The sequence below is a fragment of the Perna viridis genome, chromosome 8 (genome assembly GCF_037379345.1).
Source record: "Perna viridis isolate PV_CMFRI_1.1 ecotype Kerala chromosome 8, ASM3737934v1, whole genome shotgun sequence".
NCBI lineage: Eukaryota > Metazoa > Mollusca > Bivalvia > Mytilida > Mytilidae > Perna > Perna viridis.
Window position 1 is genome coordinate 1,311,378 of NC_142452.1, and position 26,759 is coordinate 1,338,136.

At 32.6% G+C, this 26,759-nt stretch overlaps 1 protein-coding gene and 27 non-coding genes across 28 annotated transcripts in view; 13 read left to right on the forward strand and 15 right to left on the reverse strand.

Moving 5' to 3' along the window:
* The window catches only part of LOC148608750 (uncharacterized), a 226,934-nt gene that overhangs the window by 167,903 nt on the left and 32,272 nt on the right, over positions 1-26,759 (reverse strand). The gene's annotated exons all lie outside the window — the stretch shown is intronic.
* On the reverse strand, positions 1,158-1,230 carry Trnav-uac (transfer RNA valine (anticodon UAC)). The gene has a single exon. It is a non-coding gene; the product is annotated as a tRNA-Val (tRNA).
* Positions 1,631-1,703, forward strand: Trnav-aac (transfer RNA valine (anticodon AAC)). The gene has a single exon. It is a non-coding gene; the product is annotated as a tRNA-Val (tRNA).
* On the reverse strand, positions 3,099-3,171 carry Trnav-uac (transfer RNA valine (anticodon UAC)). Its single transcript has one exon. It is a non-coding gene; the product is annotated as a tRNA-Val (tRNA).
* Positions 3,570-3,642, forward strand: Trnav-aac (transfer RNA valine (anticodon AAC)). Its single transcript has one exon. It is a non-coding gene; the product is annotated as a tRNA-Val (tRNA).
* On the reverse strand, positions 5,038-5,110 carry Trnav-uac (transfer RNA valine (anticodon UAC)). The gene has a single exon. It is a non-coding gene; the product is annotated as a tRNA-Val (tRNA).
* Positions 5,509-5,581, forward strand: Trnav-aac (transfer RNA valine (anticodon AAC)). Its single transcript has one exon. It is a non-coding gene; the product is annotated as a tRNA-Val (tRNA).
* Positions 6,977-7,049, reverse strand: Trnav-uac (transfer RNA valine (anticodon UAC)). The gene has a single exon. It is a non-coding gene; the product is annotated as a tRNA-Val (tRNA).
* Positions 7,450-7,522, forward strand: Trnav-aac (transfer RNA valine (anticodon AAC)). The gene has a single exon. It is a non-coding gene; the product is annotated as a tRNA-Val (tRNA).
* On the reverse strand, positions 8,917-8,989 carry Trnav-uac (transfer RNA valine (anticodon UAC)). Its single transcript has one exon. It is a non-coding gene; the product is annotated as a tRNA-Val (tRNA).
* Positions 9,390-9,462, forward strand: Trnav-aac (transfer RNA valine (anticodon AAC)). Its single transcript has one exon. It is a non-coding gene; the product is annotated as a tRNA-Val (tRNA).
* On the reverse strand, positions 10,857-10,929 carry Trnav-uac (transfer RNA valine (anticodon UAC)). Its single transcript has one exon. It is a non-coding gene; the product is annotated as a tRNA-Val (tRNA).
* On the forward strand, positions 11,329-11,401 carry Trnav-aac (transfer RNA valine (anticodon AAC)). Its single transcript has one exon. It is a non-coding gene; the product is annotated as a tRNA-Val (tRNA).
* Positions 12,796-12,868, reverse strand: Trnav-uac (transfer RNA valine (anticodon UAC)). Its single transcript has one exon. It is a non-coding gene; the product is annotated as a tRNA-Val (tRNA).
* Trnav-aac (transfer RNA valine (anticodon AAC)) lies at positions 13,268-13,340 on the forward strand. Its single transcript has one exon. It is a non-coding gene; the product is annotated as a tRNA-Val (tRNA).
* Trnav-uac (transfer RNA valine (anticodon UAC)) lies at positions 14,734-14,806 on the reverse strand. Its single transcript has one exon. It is a non-coding gene; the product is annotated as a tRNA-Val (tRNA).
* On the forward strand, positions 15,206-15,278 carry Trnav-aac (transfer RNA valine (anticodon AAC)). The gene has a single exon. It is a non-coding gene; the product is annotated as a tRNA-Val (tRNA).
* Positions 16,673-16,745, reverse strand: Trnav-uac (transfer RNA valine (anticodon UAC)). Its single transcript has one exon. It is a non-coding gene; the product is annotated as a tRNA-Val (tRNA).
* Positions 17,146-17,218, forward strand: Trnav-aac (transfer RNA valine (anticodon AAC)). The gene has a single exon. It is a non-coding gene; the product is annotated as a tRNA-Val (tRNA).
* On the reverse strand, positions 18,613-18,685 carry Trnav-uac (transfer RNA valine (anticodon UAC)). Its single transcript has one exon. It is a non-coding gene; the product is annotated as a tRNA-Val (tRNA).
* On the forward strand, positions 19,087-19,159 carry Trnav-aac (transfer RNA valine (anticodon AAC)). Its single transcript has one exon. It is a non-coding gene; the product is annotated as a tRNA-Val (tRNA).
* Trnav-uac (transfer RNA valine (anticodon UAC)) lies at positions 20,554-20,626 on the reverse strand. Its single transcript has one exon. It is a non-coding gene; the product is annotated as a tRNA-Val (tRNA).
* Trnav-aac (transfer RNA valine (anticodon AAC)) lies at positions 21,027-21,099 on the forward strand. Its single transcript has one exon. It is a non-coding gene; the product is annotated as a tRNA-Val (tRNA).
* Positions 22,494-22,566, reverse strand: Trnav-uac (transfer RNA valine (anticodon UAC)). The gene has a single exon. It is a non-coding gene; the product is annotated as a tRNA-Val (tRNA).
* Positions 22,966-23,038, forward strand: Trnav-aac (transfer RNA valine (anticodon AAC)). Its single transcript has one exon. It is a non-coding gene; the product is annotated as a tRNA-Val (tRNA).
* Positions 24,433-24,505, reverse strand: Trnav-uac (transfer RNA valine (anticodon UAC)). The gene has a single exon. It is a non-coding gene; the product is annotated as a tRNA-Val (tRNA).
* On the forward strand, positions 24,906-24,978 carry Trnav-aac (transfer RNA valine (anticodon AAC)). Its single transcript has one exon. It is a non-coding gene; the product is annotated as a tRNA-Val (tRNA).
* On the reverse strand, positions 26,372-26,444 carry Trnav-uac (transfer RNA valine (anticodon UAC)). Its single transcript has one exon. It is a non-coding gene; the product is annotated as a tRNA-Val (tRNA).

Sequence of the window (26,759 nt, forward strand, 5' to 3'; positions counted from 1 at the left end):
ACACTTGTAATTGCACCCGTTTTGAATATAATTTATAGTCTTGATGGTAGAAAGTACGCTTTACCTAATACAACAAGATCATTTTATGAGATATTGTTAAAGACATTACCAAGGAAACTTACATGTAATTCTTTACATTACTGGTGTGAAATATGTTTAAAATTTGATGGTCAAAAAGTTCTGAACTTTTTCATTTTTTTCTTCTCTAAGGAGAGAAAGATGAGATGTCATATTACTGCTGATTCTATGTGTCCAGTTTGCGAAGATGTACATGAGGACTTGGAGCATTTAACTATTCTGTGTAGATGTTTGACTCAGTTGAATGACTTTTTTTTAAAGATTTTTTACATAACATTCTGTGTACATGTAATAGTTCTGCAAGCATTGTCAATGCACTAGACTTCAATTATATATGTCACTTTGGTCTAGTCAAGAAGGATAAACATATAAACTTATAATTTGCAAATATAGTTTTATGTGCTAGTTCTAAGATTTTGTGTTGTAAAGAGGAGAAATGTTTCTACGAAGGATGCATGAGAAATTGATAGACACAGCGCCATATTATAAAAATGTTCTCAAAAAGCATGTAAATGACGCATACTTGTATTATAAACAGAAAAGGTGTCTGTATTAATTTGGAAAAAAAATATGATTTAAACAAACATTCTATATAAAGGATCAGTAATAATGAAATACATAGTGACTTTAAATTGAGATCTGATTGTAATTCATTGTTACAATTCAAATTAACACTGATATTATGAATTATTGGTAGACTAGCACTAATAATTATTTTATGAATGTATTAATGTGCATAAAATTTTATCAAAATAAAAAAAATCACATTTGCCCAACACGCGGAAGGTCCTGAGGTTATTCCTCAGCCGAAACAGATATATCGGAAAAGAGTTGCAGTGGAAAATGTTAAAATTAAGGAGAAAAAAAATAGACCAGCCACTTCTTTTGAAAAGTAATAAATTCTGGTATATCGCATGTACGTCGACACGGTTTGTCCAGAGAATTAGTTTTCTTCGTGTAATTGAACTATTTTCAAGTCTTGGGTAAAATATGTTATAGCTATAGCTATTCGATTCGATTTGATTTTTCGGAGTGTACAAACATATCTTTTGAACTTTTCGGAGTACAAAAATATCTAGAGGTTCTGGCGAGGTTCGAACTCGCGACCTTCTGCGTGTAAAGCAGACGTGATAACCACTACACCACAGAACCGGTCCAACAAATTGGAGAAAAATATATCATTTAAAGATGGACCTGTCCTTGGTGCACTTTCAAATGCTACTTCGAAGTTTTCTGTGCAAAAATTATGATCCGACCAAGTTTTCGTTTGCACTTTGATGATCAGGCAAATTTTCCGATTGGTTTGAACCATTTGCCGCAGAATACATTCATTTCACATAAAAAAAAACCCACAGCTGTACAGTAGGCCAAATGGTTCATTGATAGTTTACAAGTATGAAGGGTCATTTTTGCGGATGGGAGCAACTTTGCTCACGGTCATTTCAGAAAATTTTTTCCAGCCTTTTCTTTTGCATTATAATTTTGTGCAATATGAGTGTTGACGCATTTGCATCAAAGTTAAATAAGTTTTTTTCATACCTGAATACGTAAGGTTTCCGTGATGTAGTGGTTATCACATCCGCTTAACACGCGGAAGGTCCTGAGTTCAATCCTCAGCGGAAACATATATTTTTGCCGTCATAAAATGTATGCTTTTAGACTCAAGTTTTTAGGTCGGCTATTAGATGTGGATTATAATGTTGTTTGGAAAGCTACATGTCCTTATTTCTTTTTCTAAAGTACAAGAAATCAATCGTGGTGTTGAAATACTGTTTTATCATTTTACTCATAGACAATTAGAATGTTTGCCTGATTTTTCCACAAGATTATATGGTTTTAGTTGAAGAAAATACAAACACAAACACTTGTAATTGCACCCGTTTTGAATATAATTTATAGTCTTGATGGTAGAAAGTACGCTTTACCTAATACAACAAGATCATTTTATGAGATATTGTTAAAGACATTACCAAGGAAACTTACATGTAATTCTTTACATTACTGGTGTGAAATATGTTTAAAATTTGATGGTCAAAAAGTTCTGAACTTTTTCATTTTTTTCTTCTCTAAGGAGAGAAAGATGAGATGTCATATTACTGCTGATTCTATGTGTCCAGTTTGCGAAGATGTACATGAGGACTTGGAGCATTTAACTATTCTGTGTAGATGTTTGACTCAGTTGAATGACTTTTTTTTAAAGATTTTTTACATAACATTCTGTGTACATGTAATAGTTCTGCAAGCATTGTCAATGCACTAGACTTCAATTATATATGTCACTTTGGTCTAGTCAAGAAGGATAAACATATAAACTTATAATTTGCAAATATAGTTTTATGTGCTAGTTCTAAGATTTTGTGTTGTAAAGAGGAGAAATGTTTCTACGAAGGATGCATGAGAAATTGATAGACACAGCGCCATATTATAAAAATGTTCTCAAAAAGCATGTAAATGACGCATACATGTATTATAAACAGAAAAGGTGTCTGTATTAATTTGGAAAAAAAAAATATGATTTAAACAAACATTCTATATAAAGGATCAGTAATAATGAAATACATAGTGACTTTAAATTGAGATCTGATTGTAATTCATTGTTACAATTCAAATTAACACTGATATTATGAATTATTGGTAGACTAGCACTAATAATTATTTTATGAATGTATTAATGTGCATAAAATTTTATCAAAATAAAAAAAATCACATTTGCACAACACGCGGAAGGTCCTGAGGTTATTCCTCAGCCGAAACAGATATATCGGAAAAGAGTTGCAGTGGAAAATGTTAAAATTAAGGAGAAAAAAAATAGACCAGCCACTTCTTTTGAAAAGTAATAAATTCTGGTATATCGCATGTACGTCGACACGGTTTGTCCAGAGAATTAGTTTTCTTCGTGTAATTGAACTATTTTCAAGTCTTGGGTAAAATATGTTATAGCTATAGATATTCGATTCGATTTGATTTTTCGGAGTGTACAAACATATCTTTTGAACTTTTCGGAGTACAAAAATATCTAGAGGTTCTGGCGAGGTTCGAACTCGCGACCTTCTGCGTGTAAAGCAGACGTGATAACCACTACACCACAGAACCGGTCCAACAAATTGGAGAAAAATATATCATTTAAAGATGGACCTGTCCTTGGTGCACTTTCAAATGCTACTTCGAAGTTTTCTGTGCAAAAATTATGATCCGACCAAGTTTTCGTTTGCACTTTGATGATCAGGCAAATTTTCCGATTGGTTTGAACCATTTGCCGCAGAATACATTCATTTCACATAAAAAAAACCCACAGCTGTACAGTAGGCCAAATGGTTCATTGATAGTTTACAAGTATGAAGGGTCATTTTTGCGGATGGGAGCAACTTTGCTCACGGTCATTTCAGAAAATTTTTTCCAGCCTTTTCTTTTGCATTATAATTTTGTGCAATATGAGTGTTGTTGCATTTGCATCAAAGTTAAATAAGTTTTTTCATACCTGAATACGTAAGGTTTCCGTGATGTAGTGGTTATCACATCCGCTTAACACGCGGAAGGTCCTGAGTTCAATCCTCAGCGGAAACATATATTTTTGCCGTCATAAAATGTATGCTTTTAGACTCAAGTTTTTAGGTCGGCTATTAGATGTGGATTATAATGTTGTTTGGAAAGCTACATGTCCTTATTTCTTTTTCTAAAGTACAAGAAATCAATCGTGGTGTTGAAATACTGTTTTATCATTTTACTCATAGACAATTAGAATGTTTGCCTGATTTTTCCACAAGATTATATGCTTTTAGTTGAAGAAAATACAAACACAAACACTTGTAATTGCACCCGTTTTGAATATAATTTATAGTCTTGATGGTAGAAAGTACGCTTTACCTAATACAACAAGATCATTTTATGAGATATTGTTAAAGACATTACCAAGGAAACTTACATGTAATTCTTTACATTACTGGTGTGAAATATGTTTAAAATTTGATGGTCAAAAAGTTCTGAACTTTTTCATTTTTTTCTTCTCTAAGGAGAGAAAGATGAGATGTCATATTACTGCTGATTCTATGTGTCCAGTTTGCGAAGATGTACATGAGGACTTGGAGCATTTAACTATTCTGTGTAGATGTTTGACTCAGTTGAATGACTTTTTTTTAAAGATTTTTTACATAACATTCTGTGTACATGTAATAGTTCTGCAAGCATTGTCAATGCACTAGACTTCAATTATATATGTCACTTTGGTCTAGTCAAGAAGGATAAACATATAAACTTATAATTTGCAAATATAGTTTTATGTGCTAGTTCTAAGATTTTGTGTTGTAAAGAGGAGAAATGTTTCTACGAAGGATGCATGAGAAATTGATAGACACAGCGCCATATTATAAAAATGTTCTCAAAAAGCATGTAAATGACGCATACATGTATTATAAACAGAAAAGGTGTCTGTATTAATTTGGAAAAAAAAAATATGATTTAAACAAACATTCTATATAAAGGATCAGTAATAATGAAATACATAGTGACTTTAAATTGAGATCTGATTGTAATTCATTGTTACAATTCAAATTAACACTGATATTATGAATTATTGGTAGACTAGCACTAATAATTATTTTATGAATGTATTAATGTGCATAAAATTTTATCAAAATAAAAAAAATCACATTTGCACAACACGCGGAAGGTCCTGAGGTTATTCCTCAGCCGAAACAGATATATCGGAAAAGAGTTGCAGTGGAAAATGTTAAAATTAAGGAGAAAAAAAATAGACCAGCCACTTCTTTTGAAAAGTAATAAATTCTGGTATATCGCATGTACGTCGACACGGTTTGTCCAGAGAATTAGTTTTCTTCGTGTAATTGAACTATTTTCAAGTCTTGGGTAAAATATGTTATAGCTATAGATATTCGATTCGATTTGATTTTTCGGAGTGTACAAACATATCTTTTGAACTTTTCGGAGTACAAAAATATCTAGAGGTTCTGGCGAGGTTCGAACTCGCGACCTTCTGCGTGTAAAGCAGACGTGATAACCACTACACCACAGAACCGGTCCAACAAATTGGAGAAAAATATATCATTTAAAGATGGACCTGTCCTTGGTGCACTTTCAAATGCTACTTCGAAGTTTTCTGTGCAAAAATTATGATCCGACCAAGTTTTCGTTTGCACTTTGATGATCAGGCAAATTTTCCGATTGGTTTGAACCATTTGCCGCAGAATACATTCATTTCACATAAAAAAAACCCACAGCTGTACAGTAGGCCAAATGGTTCATTGATAGTTTACAAGTATGAAGGGTCATTTTTGCGGATGGGAGCAACTTTGCTCACGGTCATTTCAGAAAATTTTTTCCAGCCTTTTCTTTTGCATTATAATTTTGTGCAATATGAGTGTTGTTGCATTTGCATCAAAGTTAAATAAGTTTTTTCATACCTGAATACGTAAGGTTTCCGTGATGTAGTGGTTATCACATCCGCTTAACACGCGGAAGGTCCTGAGTTCAATCCTCAGCGGAAACATATATTTTTGCCGTCATAAAATGTATGCTTTTAGACTCAAGTTTTTAGGTCGGCTATTAGATGTGGATTATAATGTTGTTTGGAAAGCTACATGTCCTTATTTCTTTTTCTAAAGTACAAGAAATCAATCGTGGTGTTGAAATACTGTTTTATCATTTTACTCATAGACAATTAGAATGTTTGCCTGATTTTTCCACAAGATTATATGCTTTTAGTTGAAGAAAATACAAACACAAACACTTGTAATTGCACCCGTTTTGAATATAATTTATAGTCTTGATGGTAGAAAGTACGCTTTACCTAATACAACAAGATCATTTTATGAGATATTGTTAAAGACATTACCAAGGAAACTTACATGTAATTCTTTACATTACTGGTGTGAAATATGTTTAAAATTTGATGGTCAAAAAGTTCTGAACTTTTTCATTTTTTTCTTCTCTAAGGAGAGAAAGATGAGATGTCATATTACTGCTGATTCTATGTGTCCAGTTTGCGAAGATGTACATGAGGACTTGGAGCATTTAACTATTCTGTGTAGATGTTTGACTCAGTTGAATGACTTTTTTTTAAAGATTTTTTACATAACATTCTGTGTACATGTAATAGTTCTGCAAGCATTGTCAATGCACTAGACTTCAATTATATATGTCACTTTGGTCTAGTCAAGAAGGATAAACATATAAACTTATAATTTGCAAATATAGTTTTATGTGCTAGTTCTAAGATTTTGTGTTGTAAAGAGGAGAAATGTTTCTACGAAGGATGCATGAGAAATTGATAGACACAGCGCCATATTATAAAAATGTTCTCAAAAAGCATGTAAATGACGCATACATGTATTATAAACAGAAAAGGTGTCTGTATTAATTTGGAAAAAAAAAATATGATTTAAACAAACATTCTATATAAAGGATCAGTAATAATGAAATACATAGTGACTTTAAATTGAGATCTGATTGTAATTCATTGTTACAATTCAAATTAACACTGATATTATGAATTATTGGTAGACTAGCACTAATAATTATTTTATGAATGTATTAATGTGCATAAAATTTTATCAAAATAAAAAAAATCACATTTGCACAACACGCGGAAGGTCCTGAGGTTATTCCTCAGCCGAAACAGATATATCGGAAAAGAGTTGCAGTGGAAAATGTTAAAATTAAGGAGAAAAAAAATAGACCAGCCACTTCTTTTGAAAAGTAATAAATTCTGGTATATCGCATGTACGTCGACACGGTTTGTCCAGAGAATTAGTTTTCTTCGTGTAATTGAACTATTTTCAAGTCTTGGGTAAAATATGTTATAGCTATAGCTATTCGATTCGATTTGATTTTTCGGAGTGCACAAACATATCTTTTGAACTTTTCGGAGTACAAAAATATCTAGAGGTTCTGGCGAGATTCGAACTCGCGACCTTCTGCGTGTAAAGCAGACGTGATAACCACTACACCACAGAACCGGTCCAACAAATTGGAGAAAAATATATCATTTAAAGATGGACCTGTCCTTGGTGCACTTTCAAATGCTACTTCGAAGTTTTCTGTGCAAAAATTATGATCCGACCAAGTTTTCGTTTGCACTTTGATGATCAGGCAAATTTTCCGATTGGTTTGAACCATTTGCCGCAGAATACATTCATTTCACATAAAAAAAAAACCCACAGCTGTACAGTAGGCCAAATGGTTCATTGATAGTTTACAAGTATGAAGGGTCATTTTTGCGGATGGGAGCAACTTTGCTCACGGTCATTTCAGAAAATTTTTTCCAGCCTTTTCTTTTGCATTATAATTTTGTGCAATATGAGTGTTGTTGCATTTGCATCAAAGTTAAATAAGTTTTTTCATACCTGAATACGTAAGGTTTCCGTGATGTAGTGGTTATTACCTCCGCTTAACACGCGGAAGGTCCTGAGTTCAATCCTCAGCGGAAACATATATTTTTGCCGTCATAAAATGTATGCTTTTAGACTCAAGTTTTTAGGTCGGCTATTAGATGTGGATTATAATGTTGTTTGGAAAGCTACATGTCCTTATTTCTTTTTCTAAAGTACAAGAAATCAATCGTGGTGTTGAAATACTGTTTTATCATTTTACTCATAGACAATTAGAATGTTTGCCTGATTTTTCCACAAGATTATATGGTTTTAGTTGAAGAAAATACAAACACAAACACTTGTAATTGCACCCGTTTTGAATATAATTTATAGTCTTGATGGTAGAAAGTACGCTTTACCTAATACAACAAGATCATTTTATGAGATATTGTTAAAGACATTACCAAGGAAACTTACATGTAATTCTTTACATTACTGGTGTGAAATATGTTTAAAATTTGATGGTCAAAAAGTTCTGAACTTTTTCATTTTTTTCTTCTCTAAGGAGAGAAAGATGAGATGTCATATTACTGCTGATTCTATGTGTCCAGTTTGCGAAGATGTACATGAGGACTTGGAGCATTTAACTATTCTGTGTAGATGTTTGACTCAGTTGAATGACTTTTTTTTAAAGATTTTTTACATAACATTCTGTGTACATGTAATAGTTCTGCAAGCATTGTCAATGCACTAGACTTCAATTATATATGTCACTTTGGTCTAGTCAAGAAGGATAAACATATAAACTTATAATTTGCAAATATAGTTTTATGTGCTAGTTCTAAGATTTTGTGTTGTAAAGAGGAGAAATGTTTCTACGAAGGATGCATGAGAAATTGATAGACACAGCGCCATATTATAAAAATGTTCTCAAAAAGCATGTAAATGACGCATACATGTATTATAAACAGAAAAGGTGTCTGTATTAATTTGGAAAAAAAAATATGATTTAAACAAACATTCTATATAAAGGATCAGTAATAATGAAATACATAGTGACTTTAAATTGAGATCTGATTGTAATTCATTGTTACAATTCAAATTAACACTGATATTATGAATTATTGGTAGACTAGCACTAATAATTATTTTATGAATGTATTAATGTGCATAAAATTTTATCAAAATAAAAAAAATCACATTTGCACAACACGCGGAAGGTCCTGAGGTTATTCCTCAGCCGAAACAGATATATCGGAAAAGAGTTGCAGTGGAAAATGTTAAAATTAAGGAGAAAAAAAATAGACCAGCCACTTCTTTTGAAAAGTAATAAATTCTGGTATATCGCATGTACGTCGACACGGTTTGTCCAGAGAATTAGTTTTCTTCGTGTAATTGAACTATTTTCAAGTCTTGGGTAAAATATGTTATAGCTATAGATATTCGATTCGATTTAATTTTTCGGAGTGTACAAACATATCTTTTGAACTTTTCGGAGTACAAAAATATCTAGAGGTTCTGGCGAGGTTCGAACTCGCGACCTTCTGCGTGTAAAGCAGACGTGATAACCACTACACCACAGAACCGGTCCAACAAATTGGAGAAAAATATATCATTTAAAGATGGACCTGTCCTTGGTGCACTTTCAAATGCTACTTCGAAGTTTTCTGTGCAAAAATTATGATCCGACCAAGTTTTCGTTTGCACTTTGATGATCAGGCAAATTTTCCGATTGGTTTGAACCATTTGCCGCAGAATACATTCATTTCACATAAAAAAAAAACCCACAGCTGTACAGTAGGCCAAATGGTTCATTGATAGTTTACAAGTATGAAGGGTCATTTTTGCGGATGGGAGCAACTTTGCTCACGGTCATTTCAGAAAATTTTTTCCAGCCTTTTCTTTTGCATTATAATTTTGTGCAATATGAGTGTTGACGCATTTGCATCAAAGTTAAATAAGTTTTTTCATACCTAAATACGTAAGGTTTCCGTGGTGTAGTGGTTATCACATCCGCTTAACACGCGGAAGGTCCTGAGTTCAATCCTCAGCGGAAACATATATTTTTGCCGTCATAAAATGTATGCTTTTAGACTCAAGTTTTTAGGTCGGCTATTAGATGTGGATTATAATGTTGTTTGGAAAGCTACATGTCCTTATTTCTTTTTCTAAAGTACAAGAAATCAATCGTGGTGTTGAAATACTGTTTTATCATTTTACTCATAGACAATTAGAATGTTTGCCTGATTTTTCCACAAGATTATATGCTTTTAGTTGAAGAAAATACAAACACAAACACTTGTAATTGCACCCGTTTTGAATATAATTTATATTCTTGATGGTAGAAAGTACGCTTTACCTAATACAACAAGATCATTTTATGAGATATTGTTAAAGACATTACCAAGGAAACTTACATGTAATTCTTTACATTACTGGTGTGAAATATGTTTAAAATTTGATGGTCAAAAAGTTCTGAACTTTTTCATTTTTTTCTTCTCTAAGGAGAGAAAGATGAGATGTCATATTACTGCTGATTCTATGTGTCCAGTTTGCGAAGATGTACATGAGGACTTGGAGCATTTAACTATTCTGTGTAGATGTTTGACTCAGTTGAATGACTTTTTTTTAAAGATTTTTTACATAACATTCTGTGTACATGTAATAGTTCTGCAAGCATTGTCAATGCACTAGACTTCAATTATATATGTCACTTTGGTCTAGTCAAGAAGGATAAACATATAAACTTATAATTTGCAAATATAGTTTTATGTGCTAGTTCTAAGATTTTGTGTTGTAAAGAGGAGAAATGTTTCTACGAAGGATGCATGAGAAATTGATAGACACAGCGCCATATTATAAAAATGTTCTCAAAAAGCATGTAAATGACGCATACTTGTATTATAAACAGAAAAGGTGTCTGTATTAATTTGGAAAAAAAAATATGATTTAAACAAACATTCTATATAAAGGATCAGTAATAATGAAATACATAGTGACTTTAAATTGAGATCTGATTGTAATTCATTGTTACAATTCAAATTAACACTGATATTATGAATTATTGGTAGACTAGCACTAATAATTATTTTATGAATGTATTAATGTGCATAAAATTTTATCAAAATAAAAAAAATCACATTTGCACAACACGCGGAAGGTCCTGAGGTTATTCCTCAGCCGAAACAGATATATCGGAAAAGAGTTGCAGTGGAAAATGTTAAAATTAAGGAGAAAAAAAATAGACCAGCCACTTCTTTTGAAAAGTAATAAATTCTGGTATATCGCATGTACGTCGACACGGTTTGTCCAGAGAATTAGTTTTCTTCGTGTAATTGAACTATTTTCAAGTCTTGGGTAAAATATGTTATAGCTATAGCTATTCGATTCGATTTGATTTTTCGGAGTGTACAAACATATCTTTTGAACTTTTCGGAGTACAAAAATATCTAGAGGTTCTGGCGAGGTTCGAACTCGCGACCTTCTGCGTGTAAAGCAGACGTGATAACCACTACACCACAGAACCGGTCCAACAAATTGGAGAAAAATATATCATTTAAAGATGGACCTGTCCTTGGTGCACTTTCAAATGCTACTTCGAAGTTTTCTGTGCAAAAATTATGATCCGACCAAGTTTTCGTTTGCACTTTGATGATCAGGCAAATTTTCCGATTGGTTTGAACCATTTGCCGCAGAATACATTCATTTCACATAAAAAAAAACCCACAGCTGTACAGTAGGCCAAATGGTTCATTGATAGTTTACAAGTATGAAGGGTCATTTTTGCGGATGGGAGCAACTTTGCTCACGGTCATTTCAGAAAATTTTTTCCAGCCTTTTCTTTTGCATTATAATTTTGTGCAATATGAGTGCTGACGCATTTGCATCAAAGTTAAATAAGTTTTTTCATACCTGAATACGTAAGGTTTCCGTGATGTAGTGGTTATCACATCCGCTTAACACGCGGAAGGTCCTGAGTTCAATCCTCAGCGGAAACATATATTTTTGCCGTCATAAAATGTATGCTTTTAGACTCAAGTTTTTAGGTCGGCTATTAGATGTGGATTATAATGTTGTTTGGAAAGCTACATGTCCTTATTTCTTTTTCTAAAGTACAAGAAATCAATCGTGGTGTTGAAATACTGTTTTATCATTTTACTCATAGACAATTAGAATGTTTGCCTGATTTTTCCACAAGATTATATGCTTTTAGTTGAAGAAAATACAAACACAAACACTTGTAATTGCACCCGTTTTGAATATAATTTATAGTCTTGATGGTAGAAAGTACGCTTTACCTAATACAACAAGATCATTTTATGAGATATTGTTAAAGACATTACCAAGGAAACTTACATGTAATTCTTTACATTACTGGTGTGAAATATGTTTAAAATTTGATGGTCAAAAAGTTCTGAACTTTTCATTTTTTTCTTCTCTAAGGAGAGAAAGATGAGATGTCATATTACTGCTGATTCTATGTGTCCAGTTTGCGAAGATGTACATGAGGACTTGGAGCATTTAACTATTCTGTGTAGATGTTTGACTCAGTTGAATGACTTTTTTTTAAAGATTTTTTACATAACATTCTGTGTACATGTAATAGTTCTGCAAGCATTGTCAATGCACTAGACTTCAATTATATATGTCACTTTGGTCTAGTCAAGAAGGATAAACATATAAACTTATAATTTGCAAATATAGTTTTATGTGCTAGTTCTAAGATTTTGTGTTGTAAAGAGGAGAAATGTTTCTACGAAGGATGCATGAGAAATTGATAGACACAGCGCCATATTATAAAAATGTTCTCAAAAAGCATGTAAATGACGCATACTTGTATTATAAACAGAAAAGGTGTCTGTATTAATTTGGAAAAAAAAAATATGATTTAAACAAACATTCTATATAAAGGATCAGTAATAATGAAATACATAGTGACTTTAAATTGAGATCTGATTGTAATTCATTGTTACAATTCAAATTAACACTGATATTATGAATTATTGGTAGACTAGCACTAATAATTATTTTATGAATGTATTAATGTGCATAAAATTTTATCAAAATAAAAAAAATCACATTTGCACAACACGCGGAAGGTCCTGAGGTTATTCCTCAGCCGAAACAGATATATGGGAAAAGAGTTGCAGTGGAAAATGTTAAAATTAAGGAGAAAAAAAATAGACCAGCCACTTCTTTTGAAAAGTAATAAATTCTGGTATATCGCATGTACGTCGACACGGTTTGTCCAGAGAATTAGTTTTCTTCGTGTAATTGAACTATTTTCAAGTCTTGGGTAAAATATGTTATAGCTATAGCTATTCGATTCGATTTGATTTTTCGGAGTGTACAAACATATCTTTTGAACTTTTCGGAGTACAAAAATATCTAGAGGTTCTGGCGAGGTTCGAACTCGCGACCTTCTGCGTGTAAAGCAGACGTGATAACCACTACACCACAGAACCGGTCCAACAAATTGGAGAAAAATATATCATTTAAAGATGGACCTGTCCTTGGTGCACTTTCAAATGCTACTTCGAAGTTTTCTGTGCAAAAATTATGATCCGACCAAGTTTTCGTTTGCACTTTGATGATCAGGCAAATTTTCCGATTGGTTTGAACCATTTGCCGCAGAATACATTCATTTCACATAAAAAAAAACCCACAGCTGTACAGTAGGCCAAATGGTTCATTGATAGTTTACAAGTATGAAGGGTCATTTTTGCGGATGGGAGCAACTTTGCTCACGGTCATTTCAGAAAATTTTTTCCAGCCTTTTCTTTTGCATTATAATTTTGTGCAATATGAGTGTTGACGCATTTGCATCAAAGTTAAATAAGTTTTTTCATACCTGAATACGTAAGGTTTCCGTGATGTAGTGGTTATCACATCCGCTTAACACGCGGAAGGTCCTGAGTTCAATCCTCAGCGGAAACATATATTTTTGCCGTCATAAAATGTATGCTTTTAGACTCAAGTTTTTAGGTCGGCTATTAGATGTGGATTATAATGTTGTTTGGAAAGCTACATGTCCTTATTTCTTTTTCTAAAGTACAAGAAATCAATCGTGGTGTTGAAATACTGTTTTATCATTTTACTCATAGACAATTAGAATGTTTGCCTGATTTTTCCACAAGATTATATGGTTTTAGTTGAAGAAAATACAAACACAAACACTTGTAATTGCACCCGTTTTGAATATAATTTATAGTCTTGATGGTAGAAAGTACGCTTTACCTAATACAACAAGATCATTTTATGAGATATTGTTAAAGACATTACCAAGGAAACTTACATGTAATTCTTTACATTACTGGTGTGAAATATGTTTAAAATTTGATGGTCAAAAAGTTCTGAACTTTTTCATTTTTTTCTTCTCTAAGGAGAGAAAGATGAGATGTCATATTACTGCTGATTCTATGTGTCCAGTTTGCGAAGATGTACATGAGGACTTGGAGCATTTAACTATTCTGTGTAGATGTTTGACTCAGTTGAATGACTTTTTTTTAAAGATTTTTTACATAACATTCTGTGTACATGTAATAGTTCTGCAAGCATTGTCAATGCACTAGACTTCAATTATATATGTCACTTTGGTCTAGTCAAGAAGGATAAACATATAAACTTATAATTTGCAAATATAGTTTTATGTGCTAGTTCTAAGATTTTGTGTTGTAAAGAGGAGAAATGTTTCTACGAAGGATGCATGAGAAATTGATAGACACAGCGCCATATTATAAAAATGTTCTCAAAAAGCATGTAAATGACGCATACTTGTATTATAAACAGAAAAGGTGTCTGTATTAATTTGGAAAAAAAATATGATTTAAACAAACATTCTATATAAAGGATCAGTAATAATGAAATACATAGTGACTTTAAATTGAGATCTGATTGTAATTCATTGTTACAATTCAAATTAACACTGATATTATGAATTATTGGTAGACTAGCACTAATAATTATTTTATGAATGTATTAATGTGCATAAAATTTTATCAAAATAAAAAAAATCACATTTGCACAACACGCGGAAGGTCCTGAGGTTATTCCTCAGCCGAAACAGATATATCGGAAAAGAGTTGCAGTGGAAAATGTTAAAATTAAGGAGAAAAAAAATAGACCAGCCACTTCTTTTGAAAAGTAATAAATTCTGGTATATCGCATGTACGTCGACACGGTTTGTCCAGAGAATTAGTTTTCTTCGTGTAATTGAACTATTTTCAAGTCTTGGGTAAAATATGTTATAGCTATAGCTATTCGATTCGATTTGATTTTTCGGAGTGTACAAACATATCTTTTGAACTTTTCGGAGTACAAAAATATCTAGAGGTTCTGGCGAGGTTCGAACTCGCGACCTTCTGCGTGTAAAGCAGACGTGATAACCACTACACCACAGAACCGGTCCAACAAATTGGAGAAAAATATATCATTTAAAGATGGACCTGTCCTTGGTGCACTTTCAAATGCTACTTCGAAGTTTTCTGTGCAAAAATTATGATCCGACCAAGTTTTCGTTTGCACTTTGATGATCAGGCAAATTTTCCGATTGGTTTGAACCATTTGCCGCAGAATACATTCATTTCACATAAAAAAAAACCCACAGCTGTACAGTAGGCCAAATGGTTCATTGATAGTTTACAAGTATGAAGGGTCATTTTTGCGGATGGGAGCAACTTTGCTCACGGTCATTTCAGAAAATTTTTTCCAGCCTTTTCTTTTGCATTATAATTTTGTGCAATATGAGTGTTGACGCATTTGCATCAAAGTTAAATAAGTTTTTTCATACCTGAATACGTAAGGTTTCCGTGATGTAGTGGTTATCACATCCGCTTAACACGCGGAAGGTCCTGAGTTCAATCCTCAGCGGAAACATATATTTTTGCCGTCATAAAATGTATGCTTTTAGACTCAAGTTTTTAGGTCGGCTATTAGATGTGGATTATAATGTTGTTTGGAAAGCTACATGTCCTTATTTCTTTTTCTAAAGTACAAGAAATCAATCGTGGTGTTGAAATACTGTTTTATCATTTTACTCATAGACAATTAGAATGTTTGCCTGATTTTTCCACAAGATTATATGCTTTTAGTTGAAGAAAATACAAACACAAACACTTGTAATTGCACCCGTTTTGAATATAATTTATAGTCTTGATGGTAGAAAGTACGCTTTACCTAATACAACAAGATCATTTTATGAGATATTGTTAAAGACATTACCAAGGAAACTTACATGTAATTCTTTACATTACTGGTGTGAAATATGTTTAAAATTTGATGGTCAAAAAGTTCTGAACTTTTTCATTTTTTTCTTCTCTAAGGAGAGAAAGATGAGATGTCATATTACTGCTGATTCTATGTGTCCAGTTTGCGAAGATGTACATGAGGACTTGGAGCATTTAACTATTCTGTGTAGATGTTTGACTCAGTTGAATGACTTTTTTTTAAAGATTTTTTACATAACATTCTGTGTACATGTAATAGTTCTGCAAGCATTGTCAATGCACTAGACTTCAATTATATATGTCACTTTGGTCTAGTCAAGAAGGATAAACATATAAACTTATAATTTGCAAATATAGTTTTATGTGCTAGTTCTAAGATTTTGTGTTGTAAAGAGGAGAAATGTTTCTACGAAGGATGCATGAGAAATTGATAGACACAGCGCCATATTATAAAAATGTTCTCAAAAAGCATGTAAATGACGCATACTTGTATTATAAACAGAAAAGGTGTCTGTATTAATTTGGAAAAAAAAATATGATTTAAACAAACATTCTATATAAAGGATCAGTAATAATGAAATACATAGTGACTTTAAATTGAGATCTGATTGTAATTCATTGTTACAATTCAAATTAACACTGATATTATGAATTATTGGTAGACTAGCACTAATAATTATTTTATGAATGTATTAATGTGCATAAAATTTTATCAAAATAAAAAAAATCACATTTGCACAACACGCGGAAGGTCCTGAGGTTATTCCTCAGCCGAAACAGATATATCGGAAAAGAGTTGCAGTGGAAAATGTTAAAATTAAGGAGAAAAAAAATAGACCAGCCACTTCTTTTGAAAAGTAATAAATTCTGGTATATCGCATGTACGTCGACACGGTTTGTCCAGAGAATTAGTTTTCTTCGTGTAATTGAACTATTTTCAAGTCTTGGGTAAAATATGTTATAGCTATAGCTATTCGATTCGATTTGATTTTTCGGAGTGTACAAACATATCTTTTGAACTTTTCGGAGTACAAAAATATCTAGAGGTTCTGGCGAGGTTCGAACTCGCGACCTTCTGCGTGTAAAGCAGACGTGATAACCACTACACCACAGAACCGGTCCAACAAATTGGAGAAAAATATATCATTTAAAGATGGACCTGTCCTTGGTGCACTTTCAAATGCTACTTCGAAGTTTTCTGTGCAAAAATTATGATCCGACCAAGTTTTCGTTTGCACTTTGATGATCAGGCAAATTTTCCGATTGGTTTGAACCATTTGCCGCAGAATACATTCATTTCACATAAAAAAAAAACCCACAGCTGTACAGTAGGCCAAATGGTTCATTGATAGTTTACAAGTATGAAGGGTCATTTTTGCGGATGGGAGCAACTTTGCTCACGGTCATTTCAGAAAATTTTTTCCAGCCTTTTCTTTTGCATTATAATTTTGTGCAATATGAGTGTTGACGCATTTGCATCAAAGTTAAATAAGTTTTTTCATACCTGAATACGTAAGGTTTCCGTGATGTAGTGGTTATCACATCCGCTTAACACGCGGAAGGTCCTGAGTTCAATCCTCAGCGGAAACATATATTTTTGCCGTCATAAAATGTATGCTTTTAGACTCAAGTTTTTAGGTCGGCTATTAGATGTGGATTATAATGTTGTTTGGAAAGCTACATGTCCTTATTTCTTTTTCTAAAGTACAAGAAATCAATCGTGGTGTTGAAATACTGTTTTATCATTTTACTCATAGACAATTAGAATGTTTGCCTGATTTTTCCACAAGATTATATGCTTTTAGTTGAAGAAAATACAAACACAAACACTTGTAATTGCACCCGTTTTGAATATAATTTATAGTCTTGATGGTAGAAAGTACGCTTTACCTAATACAACAAGATCATTTTATGAGATATTGTTAAAGACATTACCAAGGAAACTTACATGTAATTCTTTACATTACTGGTGTGAAATATGTTAAAAATTTGATGGTCAAAAAGTTCTGAACTTTTTCATTTTTTTCTTCTCTAAGGAGAGAAAGATGAGATGTCATATTACTGCTGATTCTATGTGTCCAGTTTGCGAAGATGTACATGAGGACTTGGAGCATTTAACTATTCTGTGTAGATGTTTGACTCAGTTGAATGACTTTTTTTTAAAGATTTTTTACATAACATTCTGTGTACATGTAATAGTTCTGCAAGCATTGTCAATGCACTAGACTTCAATTATATATGTCACTTTGGTCTAGTCAAGAAGGATAAACATATAAACTTATAATTTGCAAATATAGTTTTATGTGCTAGTTCTAAGATTTTGTGTTGTAAAGAGGAGAAATGTTTCTACGAAGGATGCATGAGAAATTGATAGACACAGCGCCATATTATAAAAATGTTCTCAAAAAGCATGTAAATGACGCATACTTGTATTATAAACAGAAAAGGTGTCTGTATTAATTTGGAAAAAAAAATATGATTTAAACAAACATTCTATATAAAGGATCAGTAATAATGAAATACATAGTGACTTTAAATTGAGATCTGATTGTAATTCATTGTTACAATTCAAATTAACACTGATATTATGAATTATTGGTAGACTAGCACTAATAATTATTTTATGAATGTATTAATGTGCATAAAATTTTATCAAAATAAAAAAAATCACATTTGCACAACACGCGGAAGGTCCTGAGGTTATTCCTCAGCCGAAACAGATATATCGGAAAAGAGTTGCAGTGGAAAATGTTAAAATTAAGGAGAAAAAAAATAGACCAGCCACTTCTTTTGAAAAGTAATAAATTCTGGTATATCGCATGTACGTCGACACGGTTTGTCCAGAGAATTAGTTTTCTTCGTGTAATTGAACTATTTTCAAGTCTTGGGTAAAATATGTTATAGCTATAGCTATTCGATTCGATTTGATTTTTCGGAGTGTACAAACATATCTTTTGAACTTTTCGGAGTACAAAAATATCTAGAGGTTCTGGCGAGGTTCGAACTCGCGACCTTCTGCGTGTAAAGCAGACGTGATAACCACTACACCACAGAACCGGTCCAACAAATTGGAGAAAAATATATCATTTAAAGATGGACCTGTCCTTGGTGCACTTTCAAATGCTACTTCGAAGTTTTCTGTGCAAAAATTATGATCCGACCAAGTTTTCGTTTGCACTTTGATGATCAGGCAAATTTTCCGATTGGTTTGAACCATTTGCCGCAGAATACATTCATTTCACATAAAAAAAAAAACCCACAGCTGTACAGTAGGCCAAATGGTTCATTGATAGTTTACAAGTATGAAGGGTCATTTCTGCGGATGGGAGCAACTTTGCTCACGGTCATTTCAGAAAATTTTTTCCAGCCTTTTCTTTTGCATTATAATTTTGTGCAATATGAGTGTTGACGCATTTGCATCAAAGTTAAATAAGTTTTTTCATACCTGAATACGTAAGGTTTCCGTGATGTAGTGGTTATCACATCCGCTTAACACGCGGAAGGTCCTGAGTTCAATCCTCAGCGGAAACATATATTTTTGCCGTCATAAAATGTATGCTTTTAGACTCAAGTTTTTAGGTCGGCTATTAGATGTGGATTATAATGCTGTTTGGAAAGCTACATGTCCTTATTTCTTTTTCTAAAGTACAAGAAATCAATCGTGGTGTTGAAATACTGTTTTATCATTTTACTCATAGACAATTAGAATGTTTGCCTGATTTTTCCACAAGATTATATGCTTTTAGTTGAAGAAAATACAAACACAAACACTTGTAATTGCACCCGTTTTGAATATAATTTATAGTCTTGATGGTAGAAAGTACGCTTTACCTAATACAACAAGATCATTTTATGAGATATTGTTAAAGACATTACCAAGGAAACTTACATGTAATTCTTTACATTACTGGTGTGAAATATGTTTAAAATTTGATGGTCAAAAAGTTCTGAACTTTTTCATTTTTTTCTTCTCTAAGGAGAGAAAGATGAGATGTCATATTACTGCTGATTCTATGTGTCCAGTTTGCGAAGATGTACATGAGGACTTGGAGCATTTAACTATTCTGTGTAGATGTTTGACTCAGTTGAATGACTTTTTTTTAAAGATTTTTTACATAACATTCTGTGTACATGTAATAGTTCTGCAAGCATTGTCAATGCACTAGACTTCAATTATATATGTCACTTTGGTCTAGTCAAGAAGGATAAACATATAAACTTATAATTTGCAAATATAGTTTTATGTGCTAGTTCTAAGATTTTGTGTTGTAAAGAGGAGAAATGTTTCTACGAAGGATGCATGAGAAATTGATAGACACAGCGCCATATTATAAAAATGTTCTCAAAAAGCATGTAAATGACGCATACTTGTATTATAAACAGAAAAGGTGTCTGTATTAATTTGGAAAAAAAAATATGATTTAAACAAACATTCTATATAAAGGATCAGTAATAATGAAATACATAGTGACTTTAAATTGAGATCTGATTGTAATTCATTGTTACAATTCAAATTAACACTGATATTATGAATTATTGGTAGACTAGCACTAATAATTATTTTATGAATGTATTAATGTGCATAAAATTTTATCAAAATAAAAAAAATCACATTTGCACAACACGCGGAAGGTCCTGAGGTTATTCCTCAGCCGAAACAGATATATCGGAAAAGAGTTGCAGTGGAAAATGTTAAAATTAAGGAGAAAAAAAATAGACCAGCCACTTCTTTTGAAAAGTAATAAATTCTGGTATATCGCATGTACGTCGACACGGTTTGTCCAGAGAATTAGTTTTCTTCGTGTAATTGAACTATTTTCAAGTCTTGGGTAAAATATGTTATAGCTATAGCTATTCGATTCGATTTGATTTTTCGGAGTGTACAAACATATCTTTTGAACTTTTCGGAGTACAAAAATATCTAGAGGTTCTGGCGAGGTTCGAACTCGCGACCTTCTGCGTGTAAAGCAGACGTGATAACCACTACACCACAGAACCGGTCCAACAAATTGGAGAAAAATATATCATTTAAAGATGGACCTGTCCTTGGTGCACTTTCAAATGCTACTTCGAAGTTTTCTGTGCAAAAATTATGATCCGACCAAGTTTTCGTTTGCACTTTGATGATCAGGCAAATTTTCCGATTGGTTTGAACCATTTGCCGCAGAATACATTCATTTCACATAAAAAAAAAACCCACAGCTGTACAGTAGGCCAAATGGTTCATTGATAGTTTACAAGTATGAAGGGTCATTTTTGCGGATGGGAGCAACTTTGCTCACGGTCATTTCAGAAAATTTTTTCCAGCCTTTTCTTTTGCATTATAATTTTGTGCAATATGAGTGTTGACGCATTTGCATCAAAGTTAAATAAGTTTTTTCATACCTGAATACGTAAGGTTTCCGTGATGTAGTGGTTATCACATCCGCTTAACACGCGGAAGGTCCTGAGTTCAATCCTCAGCGGAAACATATATTTTTGCCGTCATAAAATGTATGCTTTTAGACTCAAGTTTTTAGGTCGGCTATTAGATGTGGATTATAATGTTGTTTGGAAAGCTACATGTCCTTATTTCTTTTTCTAAAGTACAAGAAATCAATCGTGGTGTTGAAATACTGTTTTATCATTTTACTCATAGACAATTAGAATGTTTGCCTGATTTTTCCACAAGATTATATGCTTTTAGTTGAAGAAAATACAAACACAAACACTTGTAATTGCACCCGTTTTGAATATAATTTATAGTCTTGATGGTAGAAAGTACGCTTTACCTAATACAACAAGATCATTTTATGAGATATTGTTAAAGACATTACCAAGGAAACTTACATGTAATTCTTTACATTACTGGTGTGAAATATGTTTAAAATTTGATGGTCAAAAAGTTCTGAACTTTTTCATTTTTTTCTTCTCTAAGGAGAGAAAGATGAGATGTCATATTACTGCTGATTCTATGTGTCCAGTTTGCGAAGATGTACATGAGGACTTGGAGCATTTAACTATTCTGTGTAGATGTTTGACTCAGTTGAATGACTTTTTTTTAAAGATTTTTTACATAACATTCTGTGTACATGTAATAGTTCTGCAAGCATTGTCAATGCACTAGACTTCAATTATATATGTCACTTTGGTCTAGTCAAGAAGGATAAACATATAAACTTATAATTTGCAAATATAGTTTTATGTGCTAGTTCTAAGATTTTGTGTTGTAAAGAGGAGAAATGTTTCTACGAAGGATGCATGAGAAATTGATAGACACAGCGCCATATTATAAAAATGTTCTCAAAAAGCATGTAAATGACGCATACTTGTATTATAAACAGAAAAGGTGTCTGTATTAATTTGGAAAAAAAAATATGATTTAAACAAACATTCTATATAAAGGATCAGTAATAATGAAATACATAGTGACTTTAAATTGAGATCTGATTGTAATTCATTGTTACAATTCAAATTAACACTGATATTATGAATTATTGGTAGACTAGCACTAATAATTATTTTATGAATGTATTAATGTGCATAAAATTTTATCAAAATAAAAAAAATCACATTTGCACAACACGCGGAAGGTCCTGAGGTTATTCCTCAGCCGAAACAGATATATCGGAAAAGAGTTGCAGTGGAAAATGTTAAAATTAAGGAGAAAAAAAATAGACCAGCCACTTCTTTTGAAAAGTAATAAATTCTGGTATATCGCATGTACGTCGACACGGTTTGTCCAGAGAATTAGTTTTCTTCGTGTAATTGAACTATTTTCAAGTCTTGGGTAAAATATGTTATAGCTATAGCTATTCGATTCGATTTGATTTTTCGGAGTGTACAAACATATCTTTTGAACTTTTCGGAGTACAAAAATATCTAGAGGTTCTGGCGAGGTTCGAACTCGCGACCTTCTGCGTGTAAAGCAGACGTGATAACCACTACACCACAGAACCGGTCCAACAAATTGGAGAAAAATATATCATTTAAAGATGGACCTGTCCTTGGTGCACTTTCAAATGCTACTTCGAAGTTTTCTGTGCAAAAATTATGATCCGACCAAGTTTTCGTTTGCACTTTGATGATCAGGCAAATTTTCCGATTGGTTTGAACCATTTGCCGCAGAATACATTCATTTCACATAAAAAAAAACCCACAGCTGTACAGTAGGCCAAATGGTTCATTGATAGTTTACAAGTATGAAGGGTCATTTTTGCGGATGGGAGCAACTTTGCTCACGGTCATTTCAGAAAATTTTTTCCAGCCTTTTCTTTTGCATTATAATTTTGTGCAATATGAGTGTTGACGCATTTGCATCAAAGTTAAATAAGTTTTTTCATACCTGAATACGTAAGGTTTCCGTGATGTAGTGGTTATCACATCCGCTTAACACGCGGAAGGTCCTGAGTTCAATCCTCAGCGGAAACATATATTTTTGCCGTCATAAAATGTATGCTTTTAGACTCAAGTTTTTAGGTCGGCTATTAGATGTGGATTATAATGTTGTTTGGAAAGCTACATGTCCTTATTTCTTTTTCTAAAGTACAAGAAATCAATCGTGGTGTTGAAATACTGTTTTATCATTTTACTCATAGACAATTAGAATGTTTGCCTGATTTTTCCACAAGATTATATGCTTTTAGTTGAAGAAAATACAAACACAAACACTTGTAATTGCACCCGTTTTGAATATAATTTATAGTCTTGATGGTAGAAAGTACGCTTTACCTAATACAACAAGATCATTTTATGAGATATTGTTAAAGACATTACCAAGGAAACTTACATGTAATTCTTTACATTACTGGTGTGAAATATGTTTAAAATTTGATGGTCAAAAAGTTCTGAACTTTTTCATTTTTTTCTTCTCTAAGGAGAGAAAGATGAGATGTCATATTACTGCTGATTCTATGTGTCCAGTTTGCGAAGATGTACATGAGGACTTGGAGCATTTAACTATTCTGTGTAGATGTTTGACTCAGTTGAATGACTTTTTTTTAAAGATTTTTTACATAACATTCTGTGTACATGTAATAGTTCTGCAAGCATTGTCAATGCACTAGACTTCAATTATATATGTCACTTTGGTCTAGTCAAGAAGGATAAACATATAAACTTATAATTTGCAAATATAGTTTTATGTGCTAGTTCTAAGATTTTGTGTTGTAAAGAGGAGAAATGTTTCTACGAAGGATGCATGAGAAATTGATAGACACAGCGCCATATTATAAAAATGTTCTCAAAAAGCATGTAAATGACGCATACTTGTATTATAAACAGAAAAGGTGTCTGTATTAATTTGGAAAAAAAAATATGATTTAAACAAACATTCTATATAAAGGATCAGTAATAATGAAATACATAGTGACTTTAAATTGAGATCTGATTGTAATTCATTGTTACAATTCAAATTAACACTGATATTATGAGTTATTGGTAGACTAGCACTAATAATTATTTTATGAATGTATTAATGTGCATAAAATTTTATCAAAATAAAAAAAATCACATTTGCACAACACGCGGAAGGTCCTGAGGTTATTCCTCAGCCGAAACAGATATATCGGAAAAGAGTTGCAGTGGAAAATGTTAAAATTAAGGAGAAAAAAAATAGACCAGCCACTTCTTTTGAAAAGTAATAAATTCTGGTATATCGCATGTACGTCGACACGGTTTGTCCAGAGAATTAGTTTTCTTCGTGTAATTGAACTATTTTCAAGTCTTGGGTAAAATATGTTATAGCTATAGCTATTCGATTCGATTTGATTTTTCGGAGTGTACAAACATATCTTTTGAACTTTTCGGAGTACAAAAATATCTAGAGGTTCTGGCGAGGTTCGAACTCGCGACCTTCTGCGTGTAAAGCAGACGTGATAACCACTACACCACAGAACCGGTCCAACAAATTGGAGAAAAATATATCATTTAAAGATGGACCTGTCCTTGGTGCACTTTCAAATGCTACTTCGAAGTTTTCTGTGCAAAAATTATGATCCGACCAAGTTTTCGTTTGCACTTTGATGATCAGGCAAATTTTCCGATTGGTTTGAACCATTTGCCGCAGAATACATTCATTTCACATAAAAAAAAAAACCACAGCTGTACAGTAGGCCAAATGGTTCATTGATAGTTTACAAGTATGAAGGGTCATTTTTGCGGATGGGAGCAACTTTGCTCACGGTCATTTCAGAAAATTTTTTCCAGCCTTTTCTTTTGCATTATAATTTTGTGCAATATGAGTGTTGACGCATTTGCATCAAAGTTAAATAAGTTTTTTCATACCTGAATACGTAAGGTTTCCGTGATGTAGTGGTTATCACATCCGCTTAACACGCGGAAGGTCCTGAGTTCAATCCTCAGCGGAAACATATATTTTTGCCGTCATAAAATGTATGCTTTTAGACTCAAGTTTTTAGGTCGGCTATTAGATGTGGATTATAATGTTGTTTGGAAAGCTACATGTCCTTATTTCTTTTTCTAAAGTACAAGAAATCAATCGTGGTGTTGAAATACTGTTTTATCATTTACTCATAGACAATTAGAATGTTTGCCTGATTTTTCCACAAGATTATATGCTTTTAGTTGAAGAAAATACAAACACAAACACTTGTAATTGCACCCGTTTTGAATATAATTTATAGTCTTGATGGTAGAAAGTACGCTTTACCTAATACAACAAGATCATTTTATGAGATATTGTTAAAGACATTACCAAGGAAACTTACATGTAATTCTTTACATTACTGGTGTGAAATATGTTTAAAATTTGATGGTCAAAAAGTTCTGAACTTTTTCATTTTTTTCTTCTCTAAGGAGAGAAAGATGAGATGTCATATTACTGCTGATTCTATGTGTCCAGTTTGCGAAGATGTACATGAGGACTTGGAGCATTTAACTATTCTGTGTAGATGTTTGACTCAATTGAATGACTTTTTTTTAAAGATTTTTTACATAACATTCTGTGTACATGTAATAGTTCTGCAAGCATTGTCAATGCACTAGACTTCAATTATATATGTCACTTTGGTCTAGTCAAGAAGGATAAACATATAAACTTATAATTTGCAAATATAGTTTTATGTGCTAGTTCTAAGATTTTGTGTTGTAAAGAGGAGAAATGTTTCTACGAAGGATGCATGAGAAATTGATAGACACAGCGCCATATTATAAAAATGTTCTCAAAAAGCATGTAAATGACGCATACTTGTATTATAAACAGAAAAGGTGTCTGTATTAATTTGGAAAAAAAAATATGATTTAAACAAACATTCTATATAAAGGATCAGTAATAATGAAATACATAGTGACTTTAAATTGAGATCTGATTGTAATTCATTGTTACAATTCAAATTAACACTGATATTATGAATTATTGGTAGACTAGCACTAATAATTATTTTATGAATGTATTAATGTGCATAAAATTTTATCAAAATAAAAAAAATCACATTTGCACAACACGCGGAAGGTCCTGAGGTTATTCCTCAGCCGAAACAGATATATCGGAAAAGAGTTGCAGTGGAAAATGTTAAAATTAAGGAGAAAAAAAATAGACCAGCCACTTCTTTTGAAAAGTAATAAATTCTGGTATATCGCATGTACGTCGACACGGTTTGTCCAGAGAATTAGTTTTCTTCGTGTAATTGAACTATTTTCAAGTCTTGGGTAAAATATGTTATAGCTATAGCTATTCGATTCGATTTGATTTTTCGGAGTGTACAAACATATCTTTTGAACTTTTCGGAGTACAAAAATATCTAGAGGTTCTGGCGAGGTTCGAACTCGCGACCTTCTGCGTGTAAAGCAGACGTGATAACCACTACACCACAGAACCGGTCCAACAAATTGGAGAAAAATATATCATTTAAAGATGGACCTGTCCTTGGTGCACTTTCAAATGCTACTTCGAAGTTTTCTGTGCAAAAATTATGATCCGACCAAGTTTTCGTTTGCACTTTGATGATCAGGCAAATTTTCCGATTGGTTTGAACCATTTGCCGCAGAATACATTCATTTCACATAAAAAAAAAAACCCACAGCTGTACAGTAGGCCAAATGGTTCATTGATAGTTTACAAGTATGAAGGGTCATTTCTGCGGATGGGAGCAACTTTGCTCACGGTCATTTCAGAAAATTTTTTCCAGCCTTT